This window comes from Alligator mississippiensis, chromosome 5, assembly GCF_030867095.1.
Source record: "Alligator mississippiensis isolate rAllMis1 chromosome 5, rAllMis1, whole genome shotgun sequence".
Classification (NCBI taxonomy): domain Eukaryota; kingdom Metazoa; phylum Chordata; order Crocodylia; family Alligatoridae; genus Alligator; species Alligator mississippiensis.
In genome coordinates this window covers 210,104,006-210,125,661 of record NC_081828.1, presented here as the reverse complement: position 1 = coordinate 210,125,661, position 21,656 = coordinate 210,104,006, and the positions used below count along the sequence as shown (strand labels likewise).

Below are 21,656 nucleotides of genomic sequence, written 5' to 3'. Positions count from 1 at the left end.
CACATTAACTTTCAGCAAGTTTCCGGGAGTCCTGCCAGCACGCTGGAGTTTGTATACTACGGAACTGGGAAAAATATTATTGTAAATGTTATTTTCAAAAGCTTCGGAGGCCAGGGCTGGGGTAGAGTTAAACATAACACAGAGAGAGAGAGAGAGAGAGAGTTTTCAAGCCTAAAGACCATACAGCGTGCACACATATTCTTAGTCAAAAGGCCTGCCTGGTATGGAAGACAGGCAAATGCAATGCAATATAACGTTACAGATTTGTTAGCTCAACCTGGCCTGTGTAATGTTTCAGTTTTGCCCTACAAGCTGCAGGACATCCTGCCTCATGCACATGGGGTGGAGGACAGGAGGTGGGGGCCGGTGCATCACCCTGCCCTTGTGGACCATGCTGTTCCCATTCTGCAAAGCAACCTCCACCAAGCCTAAAACTAGAGAAACTGGATCTTTTCAGCCTCCGCAAGAGAAGGTTGAGAGGCGACCTTGTGGCTGCCTATAAGTTCATCACGGGGGCACAGAAGGGAATTGGTGAGGATTTATTCACCAAGGCGCCCCTGGGGGTTACAAGAAACAATGGCCACAAGCTAGCAGAGAGCAGATTTAGATTGGACATTAGGAAGAACTTCTTCACAGTTCAAGTGGCCAAGGTCTGGAACGGGCTCCCAAGGGAGGTGGTGCTCTCCCCTACCCTGGGGGTCTTCAAGAGGAGGTTAGATGAGCATCTAGCTGGGGTCATCTAGACCCAGCACTCTTTCCTGCTTATGCAGGGGGTCGGACTTGATGATCTATTGAGGTCCCTTCCAACCCTAACATCTATGAATCTATGATGCTCCTGTCTTTCTGAGCATGCCGTGATGGGCACTTTTCTTCTGCAGCCCCGAACACTGGTGTGCAATCTTCGTGCCCAGTCTTGCAAAGCCTGAATCACAGACCTACTTGCACGAGTTAGGGTTACGGGAGAAGAGCCGTTTATTTGGGCCCGGCGGCTAAGCAACACGCAGCCGGACTGCATGTGCGCAGCCTGCCTGCTGCAACGTAGGCCTGCCAATGAAAACTCCAGATGCAAACCCTTCGGTCTGCAGTTTTGCAGAGGCATGTGTCACGGATGGCACTGTCCAAGCACCAGGCACATGGCAATGCCACATGACTCCATCTACCTCGAAAGAATGAAGCAATCCCAGCAGGAATCAAATCTGTGGCTGCAGTGACTCAGCTGAGGCAAACCCAAAAGCATAAACCACCAAGCCGTCCGGTAGACTACTTCGCAATGCGGATGCAAAGGCAGAGCTGTGACAGGCAACAGCAAAGCAGGACTGCCATGGCTGTCCTTTCAAATGGGCGCTGACATTGAGGCTGAAATTGGACTTAAAATCTTTTTCTTCAGCATCTCTAAGTCAAATGCAACTGAAACTGGGCTCCAGTGTTTCCTTGCTTCAACCAGCTTTACAGGACACTGTAAGGATTTTATTTGAAGGCTTCTGTAGTTCAATGGGTGTCATCTATAACAATAAAGTAACAAAGGTGACCCATTCTCTAGCATCCATCAGCAGTGAAGCGATACCAGAGCCTTCTGCGGTCCAGACTGGGTGGGGGGAGGAAGGAAGTATAGATGAAAGAAGGCAAATGTTGGCTTAGTCTCTCACACCTGTTGGGCTATTACTTGCCTAACGTACAAATTTAGTTCCAACTGCCCATTTATTTGTTATATGGGAACGACTTCAGCCAAGCTGAACTAATTTAAAACACACTAATTATATACTGAAGTAGGTCTCATAAAAAGGCTGCTTCTACCAAGTAGCTCAATTATCCCACAGGTCTTAAATGCATGCTCAGAACCCTGATTTTAAATTAGGCATTAAAGTGGCTAGATGTCATTGGGATGGATCCCCAGGCAGCGTGAAAGGCAATGTACAGCTTCACCGAAGTCAGCAGGACTAAGCCTCTTCTCTTCTAATGTCATGTTTCCAGCTGGAAGCACACATCCCCCTGTATTCTTGGCTCCTGCACAGACCAGTCTCCACCCTCAGATCCACGTTTGCACCGTTTGCATCCACGGGCCCAGTCCTGTGGCAAATTACACCAGGGGAAGTGCAAAGCCTGGAGGCTAGTAGAGGTGCTCCCGGGTTGTGGTGACTGGAACCAAGGCAAGGACTAGCCGGGACCCTTCCCTCTCCCAGGGCTCTGCTGCCAACTTCAGTACTCGTGGCAAAACAAACAGCTCTTATTCCGATTTGAAAAATGGAGCGAGACGGGCGTTTCTGCAGGGAGGCGGAGAAGGGTTTCCCCTTTTTCTACTCCTCTTGGAACAAAGCGAATGGTTTGCCTCTCTGTCGCTTCTTGGCCCTCCGTGATGGACCAGAAACGGACGGTTACAGCCAATGTAAGACTATGGGCCGAGAAGGCGGGGGTGCCCAGAAGTGAGCACGCGCAGGGTGCAAGTGTACGAGCGCTGGGTGGAAGCCATCGTTTCTGTGGGTCAGCTCTACCAAGCAAGCAGGTTGTAAGCTCCAGCGGGACCAGTAACTCAAGGCAGCCGCTTGCACCTTCGCCATCCATCCAAAGATCTGACCCCGCTTTACAAACAGGGATGAACGGAGCCTCCCAGCTTCCCTTTGGAAACGTTCGCTCCTTCCTCCAGAGGGAGAAACAGGGCAGAGTTACAGCCCCAGCTTTGGAGATGTTCAGCTGTCCGGGGTACCTCCGCTCTGGGTACCCACCTGGAGAGTGCCTTGTTTTCAGAGGTGCTGGGCGCGAGGCTCCCGGTGACTTCAGGCAGAGCAGTGGGTGCTCAGTCCTTTTCGAAAAGCATAGAACTGAGGCCTCTCAAGCCAAACTTTCACTATTTCGGACAAGTCACAAACCCGAGCGCCCACGACCCACAGGAAATCTGTGGCAACGTTCACAGCAGAGCCCCGGTACTCGGCATATTGTATGTACAAATCTCATGATGTTCTGATAAAGAGGAGCTCAAGTCGGTGTTCCCATTTTAACAGCAGGAGAACTGAGGCACCGGAGGAATGAAAAGGTTTTTCCGGTGCAAAACACGGAGAATCCAGTGAAGTCATGCAGAGAAGCTGACCCTTACTGGGGATTGATCTGCTGGACCCTGTGTGTGGGCTACTGCCTCTCCATCATCTTTATGCCAGGCAGGGGTGGCCCCCTGTGTCATGTGTGTCACAAGTGGCACAGGCAGCCTCCGCGCGTGGCACGTGGCAGATCGGGAAGGGGGCACAAGCAGAGCAGGCAGGGGAAGGGGACTGGAGGGCACTCAGGGACAACACGGGGCTTAACCTGTGGCATGGCTGTCAAAAAGGTGGGCCGCCACAGATATAAGGCATATCCAACATTATCTCACAAACCCCTGTGATGGAAGAAGGCATTATCCCACCTCTGTGGATGGGTAATTTTGGCACAGGGTCAGCCAAATGGTTTGCTCACAGAGGCCAGGCCAGAAATATGGGAACAGAAGCCTGGACTTCCAGACAAAAAGGGCAATGTCGCGATGAGAGGACTCGAGACTCAGCTGCCGTTCCCTGCTCCGCCACCGGTGTCCTGCCTGACCTTGGGCAAGTCCCCTAGCTGCGCACAGCTTCACATCGAAAAACAGGAATACAGAGCACTGCCCTACTGCGCAGCGATAAATAGCATTTGAGAGGATGAGACAGGTTCTGGTAATGGAAGTGCCCCGTGTCAGTACACACAAAGGATTCATGACCCGGTGCCTTAAACCCAAATCCAACTTTCCTCTCCAAAATCACCCAGTCCCCACTCCTGCGCTTCATTCACGAGCTGCCTGGCTCCCTCTGGGGCTGCTTTCTGGAGGGCAGGCTGGCTGGGTATGGGAGGGTGGCTGTTTCTCTCAATGGGCCTGTGGACACCACTTTTGCTCCCTTCCCCAGACGTACCATTTTGCACCAGGGAGCTAACAACAGGCAGCGGAAAAGCCACACCTTCAGGGTGAGCTTTCTAGGCCCTGATTTGAGGCTTTGGCAGGGGGTTAAATAAATCAAGATGCTCTGGAAAGCAAATGGACCTGAGAGAGGAGCCAACACTGGAGGTTTCCATTTGCTTCTAAAGCACTAGAGACAACTGCAGCCCTAGCTAGGAGTGAATGCCCTTGGTTTTTGGCAGGCAGCCCGCCCGGCCACAGGAAACTGTGCAACAGGCTACATGCTGAATGCTGCCTCAGGATGCAAAAACTGAACTGAGCTCAGGGAAAAAAAACAAAACAAAAAAAACCCAAAACCCTGGAAGGTGGAAGGGGAGAATCTGTAGTAAGCACTACAAAGACTCCTCATTCAGGGCAAGGGCCAGTAACGTGATGTGCTGGTACCCCTTACATATGCCCTGAAGGTGCCATCATATTCTCCACAAAAGGAGATCCTAAGGCCAAGCAATTTCCTAAAATCAGACATTCCAACAATTCCAGAAGAGCTTGATCCAAATTCCTTTACAACCAAGAGGAAGACCCCCGCCGACTTGGATGGGCTTTGGACCAGTCCTTAAGTACCCTGCTTTTCCAAAGCAGCAAACAATTCTCAGCTCCCCTTCCCGAGCCCCCTTAGAGCAGCACCTCGGAAAGCCAGGCCTAGGGCATGGTGAGGATGAGCTGATTATTTTTTGTTCGGTGCTTTGAAGTTCACGGTTATTTTCAGATTCCAAGAAAGCATTTGTACAGGCAAACAGGCCTAGATGGGGGAAGAAAAGGATTGTAGTGCTGTGACGAACAAAATGAAAGAGCCGCCTCTCCAACTGTTCATCAACCCGGCAGTGGAAATGAGAACTCTCTCGGTACAAATGATTTCCATTCTCCGTGTCCTCTTTCCTGTTGAGCACTTAATGCTGTTCGTTACTGGGGACTGCCAGCCTTGTGCATCTCTCCAATGAGGTGATTTTTCTCTTGGGCTAAAAATTCAATGCTATATATTGTATTATATATTTATAAATATGTGCGTGTATAAATGTATTATGTCTATATATCTGCACAGACTTATAGTTGATATATCTATAGATATCTACAGGTTAATAGATATATGTTGTATATGAATATGTATTTATAAATATTGTGTGTTCTAATACACAGACGTGCATATGATATATCTATCTATATGTATATATAATGTAATGATCTTTATAAACTAGTTAGATGCTTTTGCTCCCCTGACTGCTTTCCATGCCATAAGCCAGGTTTAAGCAGCCCAGCTGTGATTGCACTTAGCCTGCACATATCAGGGGTGCAGCTCTGCTAAAACTAGTGGAGTTATGCTGATGCAAAAACTGGTAGAGGTCTTGATTCGGGAAAGAACTTCACCCCAGGCCTAAATTTAAGCCAACTGTTTCTGTCCCCTGGTGGGAGCTAGGACAGTGCGGGAGGATCTATCTTGAGCCAAGACCCAAGTGAGAAGGGAACCAGCCCCTCTATGTACAAGTGTCTGAGCTCAGTCTTGGCAGGAGCCGAGTGCACTCCGCTGTCACTGCAGTTAGCATCTTGCTGGAGCTAGCCCAGACAGCAGCATGGCTGATTTTGGAGGAAATTATATAATTAAAAGTAAGAACACACAGAGATGAGATAGACAGACAGACAGACAGACAAGAGTGCAGAAGTTCAGCGCTGCAAGCAGCATAACAAATTAAACTGTGCAGAAATCCCTCTGCTGCCACCAGCAATTCCAGCCCTACAACCCTTGCTGTAACAGCATTCCTACCTGCACCTTTCTGACACGTCTTACAAGAGCCTCTTCAGTAGCTTCACAAATCACAGCACGCTGAGATGTGCAGACGGCTGGCGGACTGACCCTCCCTCACTGAGAAGTTCATACCCACCGCATTCAAAGAGGCAAAGCTCATTTCTTTCTAGAGCTGTGGTTCTCAGCCTTTAGATGCGAAGCATCTCTGGATAGACTCGAGTCCCCCTTGGAAAATGCCAGCTCCTAGTTTTCACTCTTTTTTTGCCTAACGAAAAATAATATAGAGCAGTTTGTTCCGCTGCAAAGAACTTGGCAAGACCGCAGCTATGGATTTCTATTTGAAATCTCTGGGTTTCTCTCGTACATCATGTTTGTCGACCTACCAGTGCTAACATTGTGTGGCACCCTTGAAAGGATCTCAAGGCACCTTGGTTGAGAATCACTGTTCCAGAGTGTGAAAAAGTCCTACAGGCTAATAGCTGCACAACTTTAAACTTCCATAAATCAATGGGACAGCTATGAGCATAAGGAGCAGGTGGGAACAGGTACTGCATACTGGACACACACTGATCTGGCTTGTTTTGGTCCAGAGTTGCAAGCCCCTATCAATGCCATGCATGAGTATTCACATGCACAGAGTTGTTCCCTTGCATGCATATGCTGAACACAGCACCGGTTTACAAAATTGTTCCTCGTACCCTCTGCAGCATGAGAAAGTATTCTGTACAAAGCCATCACATACTGGCAAGGAGATGGAATAAATGATCTAATGGGACTTTCTCCAGCTTGAGCCTTTGTGCTTAGTCACAGGATAATTATCTCCCACATTGTAATGAAACATGTAGGCTTTGCTTCTTTTAGGAGGTCACTACCCCCTTGACAACATTTCACTGCATGTAGGTTATCTGAGTTATGTTCCTGGTAATGCAAAATGCTGGTACCAAACAGGAGTGAATGCACCACAAGCGAAGGAAGCCAAAAAGAAGTGAAACTGTCTGAAGAACAACTTGTATCCACATGGCTTTCAACTTCTAAAAGCTCCCAGATGCATGCACACGCTGGCGTTACTATCCGAGGCACTGATCGAACACGCTTTGTACTTGCTCTATTGCTTGGCCTCTGAGTATTTAGATCTAGCTAGGTGAGGTCTGGGCAATTTGCACTACACGCTGTTGCAAGTCTCAGATTTTGAGAGAGCTGTAAGCATGCCAGTAACCAGGGCAGGAGTAATAGTTATCATCACTGCAATTTAATAAGAAGCTGCTGCATCAAGCAATGCTCTTAAAAGGTGCAGGGGAACAATATACTAGAGCAGTAAAGCAGATTATACTTTGCAGGCCAGATTTTGCTCCCACTTACACTAGAATAAAGCAAGAATTTCTCTGAGTCAAGGGGCCAGAGCCTCCATACGTGCACGCTGATGTAGTCCCACACCTTAGAATTACCCAGTTTCAACCTGCTGAGGTGCTGGTCCAGCAGAGATGTAGCAGGGCAAGCAAAAGCTGGGCAAGGTACAGCCTCTGTAACAGCACAGGGATGTCTTTGCTGTAGTCCATTTGTCTGGCTTTTTGCTGGAAGGAGGAGGCAGGGCTGCTGTGCAGAGATGGTCACAGCCTATGCAGTGCACAGAGCTGAATCCAAGATATGTCCCACAGGTTGGATCCAGCTCACAAAACCATGTCATCTGGCCTGTGGGGCCACCACGGGTCCAGAAATTTGGCGGTGTGGGGAGTGGTGGAAGTGGTAATTGCTGCAGCTCCCAGAGCTGTGGCAATTAACCCTGCCACCACTTGCCCTGCCACCAAATTTCGAGATTCACAGGCAGCCCCGTGCACCAGATGTGGCCTGCAGAGTTGAATGAGTTGGGCACCACTGGTTTAATCTATTAATACTGTAGTCACCCCCTGGCCACTTAATGCTGCGCTCCTGTGTTGCTAAGTCCGTGATTCTCAACCAGGATGCTGGATACCCTACTGTGCTGCCAGATCCTTTGAAGGGTGTGACAAGATGGGAGGAGATAAGCAGATAAGCTAAGTAGAGAAATGCAGGCTCAGGCTTGTCCCTGCCTAAATTATCCTCCAGCCGCATTGCACAGCACCTCTGCAATGAGATACCCACTGTAGGATATAAATTAGCTTTTGAACCTAGCAGCCACTCAATTCACAAGCATTATGGAGAGATGCCTCACATCCAAAAAGGTTGAGAACCACTGTGCTAAGTCACGTCTCTCATCTTCCCAGCAATAGCAGGACCAGAGCATTGCAGAAACCATGAGCCTCCGAGCCCTGGAAATTCTGCAAGGGTGATTTAGCAGTGCAAAGCCCAGGACACATAGTCCAGAAGCGGTCCTGTCATGGCACTGCCGCATGCCCACGCTCTAGCCAGCTCAGCACAACATGCACGCAGGCCATAGCTGGTCGTTACTTGGTGACTCCAGCCTTTTTCTATGCTTAGAAGTAGGCCACAAGCCTTTAAACGTTGCTTTGCATAATTAGCTAGTGAGATTGCTCAGACCAGTTAGCCGTACTCATGTGGGTAGGGCTATCAGGGGCTGGGATGTGTTTGTCTTACAGGCTGTGTTAGAGGCTGCCCCGTGCAGTTTATCTTGAAAAAGACAGTAGACTTTGCCCCATAATCAAGTGCCTGTCTGTGTCAGCAAGAGGTGAGGGCTGTATTCACTCCCTTGCGGTTTTTAAGGTTTAGGTGCTTGGTGCTGGTCTGCAAAGATCATTTACACCATAGCAGAGTGGGTGAAACACACATCCCGTGCACAGCAGGGCTTAGCACCCAGCCAGCCCGGGTATCGAGAACCACAATGGGAAATCAGGACTACAGGTTTCAGCACCAGTGAAAGGGGACCTAGAGGGCCAGGGTGCAGGGGCACTACAGAGCAAGGCAGCCAGGAATATGGCTTAGCTGACCATTGAAGGACCCCCCCCATGCATAGGTGTCTTTCAGGTAGGACTGAGGAGCCACAGCAGTCTCTACTGGGATCCCCCTCTCCCTGCAGCCAGGACGCTGGACCTGGGATGGCCCACAGTCTCCAGCTGTCATAAGGGTCCCTCCAGCCCTTCGCAGCTGGCACGAGACACAGCTCCAGAGCCACAGGAGGAAGATATATGGTGCTTAGAGGCATTTGGATGGCCACCTCCCATTCATTTCAGTGCGACACAGGGTAGAGCTACAGTAAAGCTCAAAGAGCGAGTTCCAGCTGTGCAAGGTGGATGTTCTGCGTGCCGTTCAGGGCCAGCCTGCGAGGAGCAACACTGCAGGCTCCTGACAGCAAATGTACTGGAGGGACCTGGCCTTGCACAACTATGCGCTTCTCAGATGGGCCTGCAGTGCCGTGATGCTGAGGGATACAAGTACTGCAGTGGCAGAGCACCAGTGATGTGAAACCACTCCTGCCATCCCATGTACTTCCATCGTGGCTATCCTAGGTACCCAGCAACAATAGGTGTGGGGCTCAGCCAAGTGGGGTTCCTCACATCAGTGAGGCAAGGAAGGCACAGCGGGTCCTGAGATTAACTCGACAGACTTCACTGGCACTACTCCGCATTGACACTGGCCTACAAGACTGCTACAAGACAGAGGTGACAAAGCAAGCCAAGCCGTTCCATGTGCAGCACCTAGCACCACGGGGCCCTAGTCCAAGCGTCAGACTTCCAGGCATTATCACGGTGCTAGTAACAATAATCATCACTCAGCACAACTGTGCTTCTTTCCATCGCCAGGCTCTTGAGAGGCTTAATCAGGGTGTCTACATCTGCTAAGATCATCACATTTCCCCAAAAATAGGTTTGGAGGAAAGCAGGAGAACAGCTTGAAGAGCAATCCCTGGCAGGAGGGGAATTAAAACGTGCTTCTTGAGCGCTGTGTTTTAAGCCCGCCTACCAAGGGCTAGATTCAAAGCTGGTGGGAGCTGGCATAGCAGTGACTGCAGAGACACCCCCCAACAGCTAAAACTCTGGCCCCACCAGTTTAAAGAAAAAAAAATTGGCTTCCCATGAGCTGCCTGGGCCAAGATGATAGGCAGCGGCTGTTCCCGACTTGCAGGATATGCACACGAGTACGAAGAGGAAACTGCGTTGTTGTTTGCTGGCAAATGCTGCTACATTTCTGAATTATCTCATTTTTGACATTACAAGGAAGTAAGCACAAACCTGCTCAGTGACATTGTTCACCGCTAAGCCTTTGCTTGCTGGATGGCAGAAAAGAGTCCCCGAAACCAGTGAGAGGGGAGGGACTGCCTGGTGCTTTTCAGTAACACACTGGGCACAGCCGCGTAAGAGCGGTTAGCCAGTTAAAGGACTAGCAGAAGCCACGCGCAGAACAGGATTTCAGTCGACTGCAGTTAGAGATTTGAAGCTGGCTAGTAAGGCTACGTGCATGATCTCTGAAAACCCAGCCCCAAGCCTGGTGCGGCTGCCGCATTTCAGTCTCCAGCAAGACACAGAGGTGGTAAAACGAATACTCTGGATCCTCATTCAAAAAATTGCTTTCTGCCTACCTAGACCCCTCCTCTTCTGCTGCTTGATCCAAGTTGCTGCAGACGGCCACTGCACTGTGTCCCAGCCGATTTTTCGCTTAGAGGCAGCTGCTTTCCAGTGGCTGCCGAAGTGAAACCAGTCTGAGAAGGATCCTGTGACCCTGCACAAGCCAAAGTCCTCCACCTCCTCCTCCCACTCACCCTTGTCCACCTTGGAGAAGTGGCTGGCATGAGTAGCACCGCTTTCACATAAACAGAAAAAAAAGAGAGAGTGGGAACCAAGACATATGTAAAGAGAAAAGAAAAAGAAACACATGTACTGACATAACACTGCAACACACACACACACACACACTTCCCTCCAGCCAGATACCTTCAACTCACAATTTGCTAAGCCAGTGGTTCTCACTTTTCGGGGTCATGCACCCCCTTGTAAGTTGGTTATCCTACAGTGGGCAGTTATCATTCTCTGTTATGGATAATAGGTAAAAGAAAACATAAAAAACCCCCAAAAAAACACTTGATCTTTCCACCACATTGGAGCTTCTCTAACCATCTAAAAAACTGTTGTGTTTTTCTTCACTTTCTTTCCCCTCCACTTATATTCCTCTTTGTTCTACTTTCCTTCCCCTCATGTACCCTCTAGAGCAGGGGCGGGCAATTATATTGGGTGGAGGGCCACTTACTGAGTTTTGGCAAGCCATCGAGGGCTGCATGACAGGCAGCCAGGGGCAGATAAACATTAATTTTCTACATTTTTAGGAGCCCTGCGGGCTGGACAGAATAGCCTGGCGGGCCACATCCAGTCCGCGAGCCGCATTTTGCCCATCCCTGCTCTAGAGGCTTGGGGCATCACTCCAGGGCTATGTGTACCCCACTTAGAGAAATGCTGTGATCAATCAACTACCCGGTCCTTGAGCAAACTGTTACATCACCACAGCTGTGGTTTCTCTTCCTTGCTATCTCTATATCACCTACCCCGTGCCTCTAAAAAAAAAAAACCCCCAAAAACCTAGAGACTATTTGCTCAAAAAAACTTGTTCTACTTTCTATGCTCATTTGCTTAGAGCAACATGTGTCTGGAAAATACAGGGTCCCTTTACATCATGTTATTTAGCATTTTCCCCTTGGTAAAGACAGAGCACGAATTACTCAGAAAATGAAAGGGGATGTGAAAGCTGCATGTCTTTCTACAAGGAGAGTGTTTTGCTCTAAGACAGTCCAAAATTTCAGACCACTCTTCCCAAGAAACAAGTTTGGAAATCCCCATTTGCACCCTCTCCGCTGTTTGCTAAGGAAACCAGATGTCTAGAGCTGGCCAAGACAGTGATCTCAGCCATTCTTGAGAGAGTGCTTTTTCATGAGTCATGGAAAGCAACAGCTCGTTGCTTTGGTAATGCTGGATAAGCAACTGGTCTTTCACACAGAGCAACCTTCAAAAAAAATATTTCTCAACGTATTACACAGGAGATGGTCCAAAACGTAACTGGATTCACGGCTACCTCTGTACTTGGATTCTAGGTCCAGTTTCAAGCTGGAAGGAGCTTCAGATGCTGTTCAAAGTCTCTCGAGAAGAGGCATCCCAAATACCCACCTGGCCCTACCTGCGGAGCACAGAACTCGGGTCCACGCCAAAGCGAGATACAGGAAAATAAAAACACCCTCCTCCACGGCAGCCCGAGGGCTGAAGGGGAGGCAGAGAAGCAAGAGACGGGATGGGGGTGGAGGAGAAGGAAAGTGTGGTACCCCCTTCCATCAGCCGGAGGGAACAGGGAATGAACAGACATCTTCCAGCCCCAGGCTGACACCTTGCCAGAATCCCAGTGCTCCTGCCTAATACCTGCAGATAACAAGAAGGGCCCTTTAATGGGGCACAACCCCTGGATCTCATCCGTGACTCCACGTGCTTTATTTTGCTCAGTCCTTGATAGCAGGTTTATTCTTCTGGCTAGAGAGAATCGCGTACATTTTCCAAACTTTGCAACTGTGATAACACGGATACAAGCTTCTGGCAGAGCAGGGTGAGAAAGAACTAGACTTTGCCCACTGACACTTGAGAGACTCAAAGATAAATGCATTTAGCCTGCATCTGCCCACCTGTCTTTGCTCTAAGTCCTCCTCTTTCCCCATCCCACAATAAAAAAAAGCTGCAGAGGACGATGCCACATAAGGCATCATGGTGCTTCAAAAGTCAGCCAAAGGGGTGGACAAGTTTAACAACACAGCTTAGGCCACCAAGCAATATAGGGAAGGGCGGTTTTCTTCCAGCTCCCACTGCTGAGCTCTCTGGATGTCTGCTCCTACATGATAACTTTGCCTGCTGGTATGGGATTTCAGGGAATCCCCCCCCGAAGTCAAGACTGTTGCTGTGTACCATCTCCAGCTAGGCAACTCCGTCTCGTTAAGCAATGCCCCGGCCTCAGTTATTTAGGCCTTGTCCCCTTTCAGATGGACTGCAGCAATCTGGTACATGCAGGCATGTAGTCTTCAGTGCTTAGGGAAGTCCAGCTGGTTCAGAAGGCTGCAGAGCATCCCTTTAGTAGCACAGAAAATATCATATTATACATATAGCGCTGTCCGGGCAGCCTCCAGTCCTCCATACTCCTGCCTAGGCACGTGCCGAAGGTCTCGTGACCTCTCACACACACACCATGGTCTGGAAGGACTGACGGCTGCCATCATGTCGTGTAGCGCTCCTCCATGCAGGGGAGAGGTTTAACTGGACCCGTCGAACACTGTGGAACGCACTTCATTGGGAACTAAGGGCTATTACAAACTTATCCAAGGGCAAGATCCATTTCTCCAGCCTATATTTAAACAATACAAAACAAAAAGTGTTCCCCACACACATCTCCTTTTGGAAAGATGAGAGTGCAGCCAGGCAGCGGGTGTCAGCCACTGCTGAGCATGCTACTGGAAGGGACTTACCCACTAGTGACGGGTCCCAATTATGGCAGGCCATTAAGCAGAGCAGAAAGGCCTGGCCGTGCTCAGGGAGCTCAGCTGCCTGGAGTCGGTGAGAAATGCATGAACCCACAGGCCGAATCTGGGTGCCTTTTGAAGGTGACCTGAACTAGCTCCATACCTGTCGATTCAAAGCACCTTTCCCCTTTGTCTTTGGGCAGCTTCCGAAGACATAAATCCGCAGAGCAAAGATAAGACACAGACGCAGCTGCCCACACAACCTACAAGGATCGAAGTGACCCGTGCCCAGCCTGAAAACTGTCAGTAAATACCTGTGTTCTCCTGGCCGCTCTCCTTCAGCTCACCGTCCTCCCCAGAGGCTCCTGGTAGGGAAGAAGCCAGCACCCGCATGTCCTGAAAGTTAACAAACCTCGGATCAGTCAGTGCAAACTCAACAGTTAAAACCCCTCCAGCAACAGCCTCTCCAGGATGGTTGCTCAGGCACTTCTGAAAACAGAGGCAGGAAGATGCTGTCAGTGCCACTACCCGGTTTGGGAACGCTGGGCCTTTACCAAACAGGAGTGAGCCCCAGGAGGCAGGGGAAGCCAGCACAGAACGGAGGGGTGATGTGTGCCCCGCAGGACTCACTTTTTTCCCCCCCGTGCATTAGCTGCACCCTGCACTAACTTCATTTCCCCCATGCAACAGCCCCCGCCGGAGTGCCAGGGTGCCAAAGCAGCAGGAGCCCCGGTCAGCGATTTCTCCTCAGCAGGCTCCAATGTCACGGGTGCTTCCAGACCTGTGACTACCAGAAATATTGGTGCTAAAGCTGGCCATCATCCTCTGCCCCTGCTGCGCTAATGGAGCCAAGTGCCTTGCTGCTTTGGCTTTTCTGGCAGGAACCCAACATTTTCTCCCTAGAGAGAGAAGGAGCTTCTAATCACCGGCTGAGCGACACAGAGAACGAGACACCCGTGCTGTACGTTGGCCCTTTGCACCTCAGTGCTTGGGGGCGTGCACACGGGGCAATCCCAACACGTGAAGTTATTTCAGTCACCCATGACGTGCACCTGGGAGCCTCAGAGGTGTGCAGCGCTTTCAGCACCTGGTCTTATCAGGCGCTGATCAAAGGTCAAAGCGACCGGAGCTCCTCTGCTCCACAGCCCCACTGGATCTCTTAGGCTCGGCAAAGCGGAGCAGAGTCAGCCCTTGGATGGGCAACCCAGGTGAAAGGGAGGTCCTTCAGGAAGCCATGTGGTACTCTCCTTTTGCAGTCACCAGTGACCCAGCTTGGCATAGGGAGCAATCTGTTATCTCGTGGTCCTGGTAGAAAATAGGCACAGAGCAAGCAGAAGGCCAGCCAGCACCCCGGTACGGACCTGCCCCTCTCCAGTGCAAATGTGGATCAGAGCCATCTTTGCAAACTGGATGGAGGAGCTCCAGGCCACAGGTCTATAGAGGGAGGCAGCCAGCTGGGCTCCCCTAGGCTGCATCTGGCAGAAGCCAGCCCCTGGATCTCTGCCAGCCATAGCCAAGAGCAGAGATGTGCTCCGATCTTGGAGGGAGCCGCACTGGCTGTTATTGCAGCGGGTCCAGCATGCAAATTCACATTGACACTTGTGTTGCGTGCAAAGCTCCTCCGAAGTCACCAGGGCCAAACCCACTTGGCTGGAACGAGCCATAACACATCCCCAGCTACATCACAGGACCAGCTTGTGGGTTTTGTGGCTATGCAGAGCTGTTTTCACAGGATCCTTTCGATTATTTAAATCACTGTTTAGCAGGAAGGAAGTAGGGGGGAGGGAGCAGAGAGGAGCATGATTCAACATCTGTGAGCTATGCACAGTCTGCTCATTAGTGGCCCAGTCCTGCAGCAGCCACACCTCTTGCTAAGATCTTACAGGGTCAGGGCCTTCACTGGAAGCACAGCATCGCTAGGACCATGCTTGCAGATGGAGTGAACGGCATGCAACCAGCTGCAGAAAGGCATGTGACTGCACCCTGCAGTCAGCACCAGACAAGTCTGAAAACCAGGATCTTGAACCTCTGCAATAAAGTCACTGCGGTGCCAGCTTTTTGCTTTCCTCTAGTGGGACCAGCCTGCATGAAGGGAGCTTGCCCTAGTGTCATGATGACTGAAACTCCTCACATACACATGCTGCACTGGTGCAATGCAAGTCATTGGACTGTGGAGACCAGTCCAGCTCTGCTTAGCATCCATGCCAAAGGAAGCTGGGGGGTAAAACCACATCACATGCAACAGCCTATCTGAATGGAGTTAAACTAATGTGAATTCCTCCAACAGGGACACAGCCAAATCCCCAGGCTCTGATTTCAGAGCAGCAGTATTTCCAGGCTTACACACACAGATGCTTTGGGATGGGCACCTTCTGCCCAGTCACCTGGGTCTAGTCCCATGTCCTTCCTGGAGCACATACAGAAGTGGCACACTGCAGGCATCAGCCTGCTATCTGTTCTCAGTAGTGGCCACAGCTCAATAGGCTCTGACCAGTCTCGCCCAAAGGGACAGTCCTTGCTCACAGTCCAATGACAGGCAGAAACTGGTGACAAAACAGTCCAACAAGACAGATTCTCCGCAGAAACTCACCCCTTGCTGTCCCATTTCCTTTACTGGTAACAAACAACTAAGCATAGACCTCGTGCTATGCTCTCTGCCCAAGCCAAGCTGCTCCTAGCTATTCCCCGACTTCCTTAGTCCCAGATGCTAGATTCCCTCTGCCCAGCAGAGGCTCCAGACTTTCTTCCATGCTGATTGGCGCTGGGATCCACTTGACGGCAGAAAACATTTGGCATCATTTTGCAGGGTGCTAGCACCTTGCTTCAGGGCAATCCCAAGCAGGACCCTGTATGGGAATTCAGGGCGTCTATAATGGGATACTGCCCATTATGGATCAACTTCAAACTGTATTTTTCCATTATGCTTGGAAGAGTTTTTCCATGAGGGTAACTTTCCTGGTCCACTGCCAAAATGAATGCACTACACTTCCATGTGCTCACATCACACAGGCCTGATTGGCTACTTTTTCCCATCAATGTAGCCTCAGCTCCATTGTAAGATCCTTTGTGTAAGGAACCTGCCCGGGTCTGGAGTCAGATGCTGAGTAGCTGTAAATCCATGGAGCAATTGCTATTTACAGCCTGTCTGAAGACCAGACTCAGAAGGTGGCAGGGGCTATTCTGGCACTACATATTGCATACCTAGTATCATGACAACAGCTCCTTGCTCAGTGGTTTATATACCTGTTGCGAGCATGGGAGGTCTTAAGAGGCTTCTTCCCCCATCAGAACCACCATGGATGAGTAACTGAGTTTGCTGCCAAAGCCCTGAAGCTCAGCCCAGCCCAGCCCAGCCCTCCACCAGCACCCCTCCAGGGCAGGCTGAAGACCCGTGATGGCTCAGCATGGGGGAAGGATACATAAAGCTTCTGCTCATCCTAAACCTCCTGTTCTCTGAACAAGCTAGAGGCTTCCCTCCCTGCAGCTGCATCATTCACCAAGACATTTTAAAATGACTTTCCAAAACACCGGGCTCTTTCCCAGAGCAGCTCACTCCAGCATGGTGAGACACTCCTTTCCAAGAAGCCAGCCAAGATGCCACACCCATGGCTGCAATGCCCAGTACAGAGAAGGGGCTCCCCGGTCCCCTTGGGATGACGCTGAAATAGTGCAGCAGAGCATGCCCATACTCAGATAGCTACCACACACACACCTGGCAGGAAATAAAGTGGCTTGGTCTCCAATCTCTGCCTGGGCTTGGTATTTTGCCCATCTCTGCAGAGGGTGTGATCTGGGATGCAATTCCCATGGAGTACAATGCTTCATATGAGAAGCAGCCCCACTTTTTCCAGGATCAGGCCCTTATTGTTTAGCATGTCCCAGGCCTGCCATGGCTGGACATGCACTGCACACACCACCAGCTGGACTTCGGCCCACACAACTCCCGAGGCTCTGAGCCAAACCCTGCCTCAGCTCCGCCCTCCTGCCACCCAGCTACTGTGGTTTCTCCTCCCTGGGCTGCCTCCAACCTTCTCCCAGCCCACGGTGCATGGGACAGGAGAGGCTTTAATTACACTGATAAATCTTTCCTCGTTTTAACACAGGGGACACAGTGCTGGAATTCTCTCTTGATCGTGTCCATGCTGCAACAAAACGGGGCTCTTAAAATAGCAGCAAAGACAAGGAAACTTGGATTTTGGCTCAGGTTCAGGCCTGCAGGGCAGCCTGGGCTGCTACCTGGTGTTAAAATCCTTCTCTTCTGACTCCCCCCTACTAGTGTAGACAGGCCCCTAGTCTACAGGGAGCTATTCCCAAGTAGAACGCCAAGGGTGTCCAGATCAAGCTGTGCAGGTAGCATTTCTTCCCCACCCCGCAAAACACTACCTCTGCCGCAGCTCTAGCCAAGGTACCAACAGCAGCAGCACAAATCTGCACTCAGATCTGGATGAACCATCATCCATCCCACTTTCTCAGCAGGCCTACCCAACAACTGTGCCTACAATGCCAGCTCCTCATCTAGTCACAATCCTAAAGCTGCTGAGCAAGAGAAGCCTCTTCCTTCCCTTTCTGGCAAGGGGAAAGGAAGAGAAACAACACGCAGCAAGCGTTGGTCACAACGCTGCATCCATCGCTAAAAGACATCCCACCAAGACACTGAAGGATACTCTACAGATTGCAAATGGTGTTGATGTTATTACATGGAAGTGACATTTTGACGTGTCTACGGAGTCTTTCATCTGACAAGCTCAAAGGACTTTCTAGTCATTAATGGTGCCTCACCGTTCATAGGCCCGTTGCACCTACTATCACAGGCCCATTTGCAGACATGAACACTTAGGCACAAAAAGGTATGTGGGATTTGCCCCAACGCCATGAATCCAGTCGAGAATAGAACCCAGGAGTCCTGACGTTTGGTCCATGCATTCACCAGTCTAAGTGATCCCACTGGCTTGCCACCCCTGTTCCTTTGCACCGTGCAATGCTGCAGCCTCAGTATCGGTCAGCCCTGGTGCTCAATTCATAGAGAGCTCTGAAAACTGGCACTTGTTCAATATAGATGACAGCAACAAAAGAAATACAATCCTGACTGGCAAGCTCTGCGGCCCCAAGACAGAAACAGCTGTTGCAGCAGCAGGTGAAGGTCTAGAGCCAACTGCATTGCAACAATCCATCTCTGCAGCTGCAAGACACGTTCTTCCTTTGATCCAGCCCTGAAGGGAGTCGCAGAGGAGCGTGATCGGTCATTTCATCTCATATTGCTTACATTTCTAAAAAATTAAAATTCTGAGGCTGACGGTAAATTTATACCCGCTGCCAGATTCAGGGTTTAGTGGATCACAGACAGCTTTCCGGGAATAGTGAATATTAACTGAGGTCTCAGAGAAGAAAAAAAAAATTACCAAGTTGAATTCCAGATCTCCCCCCTTCATCCTCATATAATGCATTTTCCATCTGCTGGGTGGACAGCGTGCGTTCTGTACATTTTTGGCTCTCTGCTCAGTTCGTACTTCATGAGTACACGGGAGATAGAAGAAGGGAGCCGGGAGCATGGTCAGTTATTTACACTGGTGATAGCCCTGCTGTTGTCAAACACTGAAGTAAGTGCTGGCCCTGTATACACTCCTTCCCTGTATACACTCCCTCCCTCCCAGGAGGGGTCACAGTCACAAGAGGACTCTGGAGTGAGCTGAGAAGAGTCACGCTTAAAAGCTATTTCTGCATTTGCAGGTAGTTTTCATGTTGCAAGCAAGAAAGGGAATAGGGAGGAGGGTCAAGTCAGCTGGAGTTTTCAAGTCCATAATCTTTCTATACCCTATTAATATTCACAGAAGTGAGTCTTTCTTTCCTTGGGCATCCACCAGTTCAGCATAAAAAGCCCTCTGGAGCACTGGGTAACTCCTGACACACCCACCAGCCTCAGGGGTCGGAGGTAAGGATGGTAGGGAAGACCCAGGTGAGATGCCAAGCCCGCCACACTGTACAGCCCTGCCAGTTCTCCCCAAACGACCTCACCACCTTAGCTGGGATAGAGAAGGAAGCACATGCCCCCTCACCCACTGACTAGGTCGATACATGGGGAAAAAAAACAACCTTAAAAAGCTACAGGAATCATTTTAAAGGACTGTACAAAAGCACCTTTAAATCCATATTCGGACATGTCCCCCCCACCCATGTCCAACAGAAATTCTTTTAAAAGCTGGAAAGCCCCCAGAATCCAATGCACCCTGCACTGCCGTACAGGTGAATCCCCGTTCTGCATTGGTCTCATGGGAGATGAGAACATGAAAGAAGAAAATAAAAAGCAGGGGTTCTGGTAGCAGAGAACTGCAGCCGTAAGTTGCTTGCAGCCAGAGCTCAGCAGCTGCAAAGCAGTTCGGCTCCCGCAGCGTTTCCGAGCGCTGGCTTCAGGCATCTGTTCAACTGCTCCGAACAAAGTTTCTGTCTGGGAGCCGTGTTAAATTGTGCACAGAGGCCAGAAACTTTTCAAATGACCATGACCAGGGTTTCTGCCTGCATGAAACAGCTACGTTGAAACCCCACGAGCACCCTGAGCCCTGGACTCCAGCGGTCATGTTCCTGCTCCCAGGCCTCGGCTTTCTCTTGGTCTGCACAGCTCAGTCCCCAGCCACATCCCCTGCCCTGGGGTAAAGGAGCTTTCCATCCTTCCCAGGACAGGTCTCCCTCTGCAGGGAACCTGTCATCCACGGCAAACTAAAACTGCCGCCTGTATACAGCCATGTAGCAGCCCCTCGTGAGGCCTGGAGGGGGGCAGTCACCACCAGAAAACCCACCAACAGCGGGAGGAATTTGGGGATAAATCTAGCTGGCCAAACACACACCTTCCTCTCACACACTCTGCCAATTTGCGCGCCCGGCAACTCACACCCACAGCCTGGCACAGACCTTCCACCCCTGCCCATGTCCCCTCTCGCTCCATCCGGGCTTGTCTGAGGTCTGGGGCTAGCAAAAACCATCCCGCAGCATCAAGAGATCTGTCCCGAAGCCCAGCACAGCTCCTGCTTCCAGCGACTCCACCGCCCGAGTTCAAAATCACTGAAGTCTAACAGGGGAGTGTCGGGGGCCATCTCTCGGCAATGCTGGCTGATAATGCCCACGGGCCCAGCGCACACCTGTGCTGGAATAGCCTCCCGCGTGCCGAGCAGCCCCCTCTCTCCCTGAAAACGGCCCCCCGCCATCCCCTCCCGCAGCAAAGTGTCCCCCACCGCCGACTGCCCCCCACAGCTCTGCCTTGCACTTGTGCGCAGATCTCCGCTCTCTGAAGCGGGGTGGCACGGCGCGGCGGGACACCCCGGGATCCTCTCCAGGAGGCACGCGTGGCTGGCACTGCAAGGGCACCCGCACGGCTCCAGGGGGGACGCGGAGATTTTGACTAGGAGCCCACGGCGGGGTCTCACCAAACCCCTTGCCCCACAATTGAATGGCCTGCGGGCAAAGCCAAGAGCTGGCACTTTCCAAGGGTGCCGGGAGCTGGTCCGGGGGGTGTGAGTCTGGCAGAGATGCGGGGCTGGGGACCACCTCGCCCGAGGCAGGATCAGCCCTAGACCACCCAACACCACCCGGCGCAGAGGGTGCCCGTGTCACCTGGGGGGAGCTCCCCCACCCCGCCGCAATGCCCCGGGCCGGATCAGCCCCCGGGAGCAAGCGATGCCCCGGGCACATGCCCTCCCTGCACGCCTTACCCCGTCCGCGCCGGAGCTCCGCGGGGCCGCCCCATAGACGTGCCGCAGCTGCCGGCTGATGCGCACGAAACTGGAGCGCGACGAACGAGCCGCGCTGCAGCGCCCGCGGGCGGGGACAAAAGCCGGGCAGTGTTGACGCCAGCGGCCGCCCAGCCAATGGGGGCGCGGCGGGCGGGGCACCTTCCCCGGGGGCCGGGACCTGCCAGCCCGCGCCGCGCTGCCCTCCCTGCCCCCGGGGCTGTGCCAGGCGGGGGCCGTGCCCCGGCCCGCTCCCCCGCGCCAGGGCTGCAGGGAGCTGGGCTCTGCCTCTTGGGTCCCCGCGACACGCAGGGCAGAGCCTCGGTGGGGCGAGGAGCAGGCAGCGGTTGCTTCAGGACACCTCTGTATCACCTGCACCTTGGAGCCACCGGGGGTGGGTTTCTGGTGTGGCCCCTGCATAAGTCAGAGTGCTCCAACCTATGTCCCCGGAGTCTCCCTTTGGTGGGCACTGGATATAGGATGCCAGGCTCTGCTGCGGGCAAAGGGCTTGAGGGCACGAGAGCGACGTACGTGTGGCAGGTGCAGCCCGAGCTGGATTGATTTCGGAAGGAGGGAAAGGTCCTTGAAGGAGGCGGTCAGTGCTGGACGGGCTGGAGCATCTGAGCATCCCCGGCTGATCCCTCGTGGGCCGTGCACCCCACCAGGACCCTGAAGCCAGCACCAGGCTCCTCACGTTTCTAAAGATTAGCTGCAGCAAGAAGAGCCGTTGCCTCTGAAGGCAATAGGAGCGCAAGCAGGGGAGCTCTCCTGAGAGATTCAGATCTCATATCCCAGTATATAATCCCCATGACCTATTAATAAAATCCATAGAAACCC

The 21,656-nt window shown here is 51.6% G+C and overlaps 1 protein-coding gene across 3 annotated transcripts in view; it reads right to left on the bottom strand.

Annotated features, from left to right (window-relative positions):
* The window catches only part of LOC102572648 (mitogen-activated protein kinase kinase kinase 3), a 107,263-nt gene extending 86,378 nt beyond the window's left edge, over nt 1-20,885 (bottom strand). For 2 of the 3 annotated variants that reach the window (XM_014609063.3, XM_014609066.3), the window contains exons 1-2: nt 20,802-20,885; nt 13,416-13,497 (exon numbers count right to left, since the gene is read on the bottom strand). The gene's annotated coding sequence lies outside the window, so the exon portion shown is untranslated. Of the gene's footprint in view, nt 1-10,200; nt 10,297-13,415; nt 13,498-20,801 lie in introns of those variants that run through there. The other variant, XM_014609065.3, reaches the window with a different exon arrangement.
* Between the last annotated feature and the right edge of the window lie 771 nt (nt 20,886-21,656).